Raw genomic sequence first — 10,000 nt, forward strand, 5'->3', positions numbered from 1 at the left:
AAGTGAATTCAGGTGAGCTTAGTAACGTTCGGAAGCTGACAAACAAAATCGCAATCAGAGTTCGTGAGTTTTCTCGATCATGTATTTTGTTATTCTTATGAAATCCTCCTTTTTTTTTTTAATCAGTCTGCATTGTGTACATTTTTCGTGGATCAAGTTCTATATTTTTGCTTTCATTAGGTTTCCTCGCATCTAGCAGCTACAACTTTCTATAAATGCAAATTTTTTATTCGCATCTTCCTGAAACTATACTTTCTATCAGAATCTTCCGTGTCATGCAATCCGCATTCCAAGTCTGGAAATAATACAAATGGAGTACCCAAGACTAGGTTTCATAAATGCCTAGTTCAACCAGTTCATCCTTTTGCTGCGCAGAGGCCGCGTCAATGATTGCTGGTTAGGGACTACACTCACAGATGAAATTATAGGTTTTGTGGCTCTTTACTGGTCGCTGATTGATTGACGGCATATCTCACAGAATAAATTATAAAATGGTTAGCAAATTTGAGGACTTGTGTTAACTGATGAGCTTACTCTTCGATCGAAGGATTAACTGAGTTGGCGGTCTAAGACCGTTAAAATATGAATGATATCCGCAGAAATGTTAATAGTTCGTCACTCTATAGTTTATATTTAAAATGAATTGTTTTTACCCATGGTAGAGCTACCAACAACTGCATGTGATCTCGAAATACTTCAGAATTCTGTTGTTTTTCATTTAATCGGTTAGGCCTATATTTTTATTAACATTAAATTTGCATCAATCACGTGGGAGAAAACTATCAGGCGGTTAACTTTCATCTCAATCTACCACATAACAACATTCCTGTGTGTGAGAAAGGAAAAGAAAGCGAAAGCGAATAGAGGAGAACTACGAGAGGGAACAACTGAAAACTGATATCGACTTGAAAAGTGACCTTTCTACCGAAGAACTCCAGTACTATGACAGTCTTTGGGAAAATCTTTCACTCCCTCAAGCAGCGATTGATTACCGACGGGAATGCTTGCGCCATTTTCTCCTGTTTATTGGGTTTCTTGCAGGAACGTTGTCATCGTGGGATCATTGCCAGTTTCACTTTCTTTTTCTTCACTTTATTTCCCGAAGAGGGGACGGGGGTGGGGAGGACTCAGTACGCCAGAAGTCACAAGAACTTGTCTGAATTTTTTATCATGGTAAAAGTCCACTTCTGGATTATGAAATATATATCATATCTACCTAGGGCAACTTTCGACCATTTGACCGCTGGATCTCTTTCGCTGAGATGTTTTAGCTAAGGAGGTCTGCTGTACAAGCAAACGAAAGCTACTGTATTTCATAACTTGCGTAAACTTCATATTACTTGGATGCGAGTGTTTGTATACAAGCAACCTCATTCAGTCACCGAAATAAATGATGATAATAGGCATATATATATAGTTGATCATTTTGGCAGGATCCGTATTAAGCATAAACATAAACACACACACACACACACACGCGCAATTAGCCAGAATGTGCGATTTCAATTTGTTGGAAAAAAAAAAACTTTCTTTTCCTGTTTTTGATTGATTATGTAAACTTCATATTGCTTGGATGCGAGTGTTTGTACACAAGCAACCTCATTCAGTCACCGAAATAAATGATGATAATAGGCATATAATAGTTGATCATTTTGGCAGGATCCGTATTAAGCATAAACATAAACACACACACGCGCGCGCGCGCGCAATTAGCCAGAATGTACGATTTCAATTTGTTGGAAAAAAAAAAAAAATACTTTCTTTTCCTGTTTTTGATTGATTATGTTTCCGTCCCCATTCTTAACATGTCAGAAGTAATTTCCTTTACAGCAACTGATAATAATTTAAAGGATGATTACGATAAATCAAAATGCATATTATCATCGTTATTATTATTAGCAGTGGCAGTCATGCTAACATCACTCGAAAAGTAAAAGCTCACCCAAAAGCAAGTTCATCATTTGTGCCACGAGCGAACAATTCAGTACATTCTTCAACTTTCAAATTTTAAACTTTCCTTTCTAGAAAACTGCTCTTGTTTTTGTAACAGTGACTAAACACAGTTCTTGAAATTGGCTGCTGGATCTTCATAATATACAAGTTCAGTCTGCTGTTTTATTTAAGAGCAAACAACTGTATTTTGTACTCTAAATGATTTATTGAAAAACGTAACGATTTTTAAGAGAGGGGTTATTTCGAAATGCACTATGTTAAAAGGAAAAGAATTATTCAAACCAATTCTACAGCTTCCTTTAAGAAGCGTAAAATCGAGCCATCGTCTAGCGAAAAGGAAAGAAGGAGACGTAGAAAAAGATAGATATATCAGATGAGGTAAAAAAAAAAAGGGGGGTTAAACAGGTCTAGTCTCTCATGTTACCGTGGAAGATTTCCATTACTATTTTGTTAATCGATGGAGCGCAATGTTTTATTTACATTATAATGTAGAGCGAAATTTCACACATTTTATTATCCTAAGAATTCCTTCGGGGGTCTGACCTTCAAAATTATGCCTAATTTCCTCTCGTTGCCAATAATTCCTAGACGACTGGTTCGTCTTTTGACTCATTACTTTATCAATTCCAATTTTTGTTCATTCATCGCGTGGACATCTTTGAAGTGATTTTCACCGAGTTACTCGTCACGAAATCTGCCTCCGGATATAAGCCGTGTTACTGTTGTCACAGACGCCAAATGGAGGAGAAAGTGAGAAAAATATACATTAAAAACAGAAATAAGTGCAGCTGAAGATGGGATGTCTCAACACCAGAACATTCAATTAACCAATAATGACTTGCCGGATTGCAGTATGACAGATAACCATGCGAGTTTTGTTTGGGCTGCATTTCCAAAGGTTGTTTGGGTAGAATTTCAGATGACTAATGTCCTACTTTATATATACATGTATATATATGTATACATATAAATACTGTATATATACATCAATATATATATATATATATATATATATATATATATATATATATATATATATATATATATATATATATATATATGTGTATAAATATATATATCAATATATGTGTGTGTGTGTGTATAAATATATAGATCAATATATGCAGTCTATATATATATATATATATATATATATATATATAAATATATATACATAATATATATACACACACACATATGTACATCTATATATATACATATAAATTTATATAAACACACATATATATATATATATATATATATATATATATATATGTATATATATAAATTTATATAAATCAGTATATATAGATATATATATATATATATATATATATATATATATATATTATATATATATATAGTATTTATATATATATATATATATATATATATATATATATATATATATATATATATATATATATATACACTATATGTATATAAAACACTAGTGGCATAAAATAGGGAAGCTTTCCAAAAATGATTAAATTCTGCTTATATTAAAAAAAAAAAAAGAGCGGTATGGGTAATATCAACTTTTATTTCAGCCTCTCCTAGAGGTGACAGGCACCTCTCATATTTTTTGCCTATCAATACATTGCTCACATTTCTCGTTCCATTTATAAACCTTAAAACCGGCACATCCACGTCTGTCAATCTCGCAACCACTCAATCACCGCCCTTAAAAAGAATGATATTGCATCGAAGAAATTTTCTGTACACGATACTGCAAGAGACGGAGCCCCAGGCAAGACCGAGCCTCAGGGGACGCCGCTGACGGTGAGGTAACGCCGGACCCAGACGTAGGTGTTTTCGGGGAGGACCCTCACACCCCAATAATCGCAATTCACTCACGTCGTTATATTATCACCCTCGGCCCCCAACGCTGTGTCGTGTCGGTCTTATTTCTGTATAATTTTGGCGGGGAATGTCTTACGTCTTGGGTCTAAGATCACACAACGGAACGTGTTGACATGGGCTTGCCCCAGGCGTTTATGTATGTACGTGCAGGCAGAAAGTCGTCATTCGGTATGGCCTATGTTTGTTTTTTGACTTTGTCTTTGCGGTATGAAAATAAATAAATAGAGTTCTGTAGTTGTTATCTGCTCTTCCTGAAGGTCCGCACTCTTTAGGACGACTCGAGGGTCATTATTTGTCTTATGAAATTCGCTATGATGCAAACTCCGTGGAACTGAGGATATCAAACGATAAAAATCGACATACGACGCCTTATTGGATAAGAGATCAAAATCCCGATCGTATCTTTTGCATACTCCAAAACCTCTGACGATGACGCTGCCTTTCTTTTCCGAAGGTCAATACTGCATCATCCACACTTATTATGTCACAGACATTATCGTACATTACGCGAACGAATTCTCATGTAACAGCTACACGTAGCTGCGCATTTCTTTTAACAAGCGGTGAAAGAGGGGAGGGGGAAAATCAAATCGAGATAATTTCGGATTACGTTAATGCCTCGTATGGGGGTCAATTATCATTCCTAGATCTAGCTTTCCGTGGCACTTTTTTTTTCGTTTCTGGGAATTTCTAGATCTGCGAGATGTTTTCGTTGAGGTCAATGTCGCTGTATTTCTAAAAATGTTATTATATAAGCACGTATGTAGTCGTTAATGAAATTATTCTTGCTCATTTATAACTGACACGGCACCTAAAACAGGATAATAATAATTTGACTTGGGTGCTTCGTTTTATGCTTCTCCTTTTGCTTGCTTTAATTGAAAGCTTTTATAAAATGAAATCGGAAAAGGAAATCAGTCCGTTAATTTATCACCAAACTTGTTGCACGAGAGAAATATGTTAAAGTAAACCTGTAAAAGCGAGGTTATGGAAAATTGTCATATAACATGACCGTGACTCCTTTTCATAGTCAGTTGTGTGTAAGAACTTAGAAAAAATAGTTCTGCGCGCAATAGCCTGGAAAAATCATTATATCTCTAAATTAAACATTTTACTTGATAATTAAAGACCATACTCTCTGAGACCTTCTTACTGCAAACAGAAAGAAACCTTACGCTTCCTCAACCGGGGTACTCAGCAAGGAAACAATTCACAGCCAAAGGGACAACGGAAATTCCACTTCGTATGATGATTTTGTCCTGTTCTCGAATCGGCAAGTCAAGCCTTACCCACTTGGCATGCAACACGACCTCTATGAAAGAGGTGTTATGGTAATATCTGGCCTTTCCTGACTGCTACCAAGCAAAAACTCGCATCTCTCACGAACACTGCAAAACCACCTGACTTTCCTCTTTATTACAGAAAACATCTGCTCGGGAAAGCACTTTCCCCAAGAAGGCTATTTAATGTGACACTCTTCGATACGTCTTCAGCCCTTTCATTTCCCAGACACACCCACATGTGTGGTCTGCCAGCGATAATTAACTCGTTGACTCGTGTCCTGGGAGACATAACAATTCAAAAGTGCCTATAATTAGTGGGTGTTTCGGATTAAAATTCGGCAAGGCCTGAAGAGCACGCAATGAGTCACTAAAAGCAATGAGATTTCCTTCTCATAGAAAGCTTTGGAGATGCACACTCTAAAATATGTAAACACACACACATGTATATATATATATATATATATATATATATATATATATATATATATATATATATATATATATATATCTGGTGATATACTTGCATTCATTGAATTTATCTGTCCTTTTTGAATTTGAAAATGAGCCAGAATGACCTCATGCCACATGTACTTTGCAGTTCTTAAGTATAATTAGTTTGTGATTTAAGATTCTTTAGTTTTACCAGATTTTGCAAGATTACTTAAACTATTTTGGAGAGAGAGAGAGAGAGAGAGAGAGAGAGAGAGAGAGTCGGGGTGTAGGGGGAGAATTACTCAAACTAAGATAGGACCCATACTACTTTGAAGACAAAGTAGCAAAAAAAAAAGTTGGCTGCGTGAAGTCACGCTTTGTTTTCAAACACCTCACGCATATACCTGTGATTACACAAAGCAACCGCGTCTAGTATTGTACTTACTGTATACTTTTGATATGAAACACTGAATTGAGTCAGTTTGTCTTGTGCCATGCAAATAATAGTTATTTAAGCAGGATACTGGGAAGGATACTGGTGGATCAACTATGCTGAACTCTGTCATCGTAATACTGAATAAGGGTAGTGCATGTTTTAGAATATTACGCCAACCTTTGCACCAGATGGGAATAGAATATTGAATAGATTAATGACTTTTGGCCAAAGACCAACCACTGGGACCTATGAGGTCATTCAGCGCTAAAAAAGGAAACTGACAGTAAAAAGGTTTGAAAGGTGAAACAGGAGGAAAACCTCAAAGCAGTTGAAGCACTATGAAACAATTGTTAGGAGAGGGTTAAGGATAGCAAGATGGAAGAAAGAGAATATGAATGGAGGTACAGTAATAGGAATGAAAGGGCTTGCAGCTAGGTGCCTACAGTGCACCTCACGAGGTACACTAACGGCACTAGCCCCCAACGGGGACACCAAATAGGAATATTTACGAGAATGACTTTTTAACGACTTCGTTAAGCCAGTGTCACTGACCCCAACTTGCACGATTTCTGCTTTACTGCCAATTTTTTGGCTGACTGGAGCTGTGGCAGCAAGATGCCAAACAAGGTGAAGAAATGTGCTCCAGGGAGCCGCCTCAGTTAATGTTTTAACTTTAAAGGTGTCGATTTTTTAAAAGGCAAGTTCATAAAGATGATATTTGGCCCCCACCTTTTCCATTTCTTTACGTAGCTCTTCATTTCTGTCACTGCACTGCCTACGCAATTATTCAAGTCCGAAATGTTGCCAGTAATACTGGCTTGCTTTCTCCGTATCTTGCAAAAGCAAGTTTATTATTATTATTATTATTATTATTATTATTATTATTATTATTATTATTATTATTTACATATGCATCCATTCCAAGTGTGTAAATAGCTGAATGATATTGCTACAAAAATGTAAAATGGGTCCGAAAAAAAATATATACATACAGAACTTATAAAAATATCACAATAACTAGTCAAACATTTAGGAAACAAATCAGATTTAACATTCGAGCTGAAGAAAATAGTCCCTAAGAAAATGGTGTTTAAAAACTTATGTATTCAGACATTTGTTAAACATGGCCTGGGGAAAGGGCTGTTCAGATCAACCCCTTAAATACTTGCATCAGTTTTTACAGCAATTTTACAGTGTACAAGTTTGAAAGTTCGAGAATAGAGGGGAGGGGCGGGATGCAAGGGAGATATTTTTTTTTTCTCTTTACCAGCACGTATATTTATTTACGAGAGAGCCAGCGTCCCCTATATTACAATCGAAGTGTAAATCTCCATCATTAGACCCACTGCTTATGACATCACAGTCGCAGAGCGGATCAACACACCTTAACAGCGAGAGAGCAAGAAGTTGCTACACATACATTAACTGCAACGTTGCTATGAGAGATGGGACTCATACATAATATTTACTACAAGTTCATCTTGCATAATTCTTGTAAATCAAACCAACACAAAATTGACATGTTTGTGTTTTTGTGAGGGTGATATGACATTCTGATTCTATATGACTGTAAGTTTGTCAATCACCCTCTGTCTTTAATAAAATTATAAATCAACCTTATTAATTCAAGCAATGAATTCGACTGGGTACAAAGTTTAAATTAGATAAGGTTATCTTCCTTATTTTGGTCTAAAATAATGCTGATCGTGTTATATCGACTGCTTGAAAGGAACCCTTATCTGAGATTAGTGAAAGAATCAGCTATACTGACATATGCATGTAATATATATATATATATATATATATATATATATATATATATATATATATATATATATATATATATATATATATATATATATATATATATATATATATATATATATATATATATATATATATGTATGTATGTATGTATGTATATGTATATATATTATATAATATATATATGTATATATACATATGTATGTATGTATTGTGTGTGTGATAGTTATACGTTATGATTAGCAATACACTGCGAGAATTATACTGTCAGTATGAGTTTTTTTAATGATTTCAAAGCACCTCCGCGCCATCGAACAATTCGCGCTGCAAACCTAACTGCAAAATGCCTTTTTCTCTGTAAAAAAAAAAAAAAAATATATATATATATATATATATATATATATATATATAGAAAATCCAGAAAGATAATTCATTGTAATGCTTCCAATGTACCAATCGCCTAGAGTGATTTTCCCACAAAGAAATACGAGAACTTCCCTAACGTTCATCTATATATATAACATTTAGGTGATGAAGCAAGATGTATTACCTACCGTCCCCCTCATTCGCGCAATCAAGCAATGTATTAATTTAGATGAAGTGTGCTGCTTCTGGAAAGCAACGCAAAGGTTACTGACACTGATTTATGGCGCTGTTACAAAGGAAAGCGTTCTTCTTGACTCATGCAGTTACCGGTTTTCTTTTACTGTGTGCATAGATCCGTTGCATTTAAGGCACCTGCAAAGACTACTGAAGTCATTTATTAAATAAGATAACTATGCGTCAAATACAATTATTAAATAGGAAAACTGCCGGGAAGTGAAATGATGGACATGAAAACGATGAGGACAGGGAACAATGATTACGAGAATTTAAAGTGGCAGTTTTAAGACACAAGAGTTTATCTTTATTGCATTTCTGTGAACTGGGATCTCTCTCTCTCTCTCTCTCTCTCTCTCTCTCTCTCTCTCTCTCTCTCTCTCTCTCTCTCTATATATATATATATATATATATATATATATATATATATATATATATATATACGTATACATATACACACATATATATACATGCATACATATACATACATACATATATATATATATATATATATATATATATATATATATATATATATATATATATATATATATATATATATATATATATATATATATATATATATATATATATTATACAAAATCCACAAGGAAATAGAAAGATTTTGTCTTTATTTATATATTCATCACGTTACATATTTCCTTGATTCAGTTATACACATATATTTATATATGTATATTATGTATGTACATATGTATATACACAAGTATATACTGTGCACCTGAGGCAGAGAGAGGCAGGAAGACAGTAAGAGAGAAAGACAAATTTCCGAATGCCAAAGAACCAAAATTAAAAGATGTGAAGTCCCCCAAGGCAATTTTGCTGCAGGTATAACATCAGCCCACTTTAATTATCGTTTCAGGAACGCGAGTATTTCCGCGAGATCGTCACACACTCCAGACGCGATGGATGATACTAACACGCCTTGAGCGTCGCCATCAACGAACAAAGGCGAAAGTTGCTAATTGGGTTTTTGGTGTGTGAAGTCATATTCTTTATTTTCTCTGTCATACTGACTGCACGGGAATGTACCTTCAAATGTGATGGTCATTTTCTATTACTGCGTAAAGTAAGTCTTTTTTAATATCTTTTTATATGTTGAACGATGAGTTGCAATGCACCTATTCCCCGTAACATGTAAAAGTCTCTTCCGTGTTAGGTAGCATTTTTTAAAGGTTGATTTGATCCACATTCAATGTATGTTTGTGATCTAGTATCTGTAGTGAATTTACTGATAATTTATTACAGATCAGTGTTTACATCCATACAATGGCCAGCAAATTTTGCGACTCCAAAAGCATTCGGGAGAGCCATGCGCTCTGTGCTTTTTCATGTATGAACAGGAAACAAAATCTATTTACAAAAAATATTAGTCATGTCAAATGTTAATCGATCAACGAACTACAGCAATTCCACCCGACTGGCTCTTTCCATAACCGAAAGCTGTTCGCGAAGTATTCTAATGAAACATTCCGGTGGCTAATCGTAAAGACGACCGCACATCCTAAGGCGGCAAATGGCATTATCGTGAAAGTCAGGGGCACTATCCAAAGCACTGGTAACAGAAGGTCATTTAAGAACCGCGCTGCTTTGAGACAAATTTTCATCAGTACTGAATTACATGACACATTAATTTTTACGGCATATG

The 10,000-nt window shown here is 34.9% G+C and overlaps 1 protein-coding gene across 2 annotated transcripts in view; it reads left to right on the plus strand.

The window, feature by feature from the left end:
- The window catches only part of LOC136850641 (uncharacterized), a 29,811-nt gene that overhangs the window by 698 nt on the left and 19,113 nt on the right, over positions 1-10,000 (plus strand). For both annotated transcript variants that reach the window (XM_067124392.1, XM_067124393.1), the window contains exon 2: positions 1-12. This exon is cut by the window's left edge and continues 134 nt beyond it. The gene's annotated coding sequence lies outside the window, so the exon portion shown is untranslated. The remainder of the gene's footprint in view (positions 13-10,000) is intronic.

The sequence above is a fragment of the Macrobrachium rosenbergii genome, chromosome 22 (assembly GCF_040412425.1).
Source record: "Macrobrachium rosenbergii isolate ZJJX-2024 chromosome 22, ASM4041242v1, whole genome shotgun sequence".
Lineage (NCBI taxonomy): Eukaryota > Metazoa > Arthropoda > Malacostraca > Decapoda > Palaemonidae > Macrobrachium > Macrobrachium rosenbergii.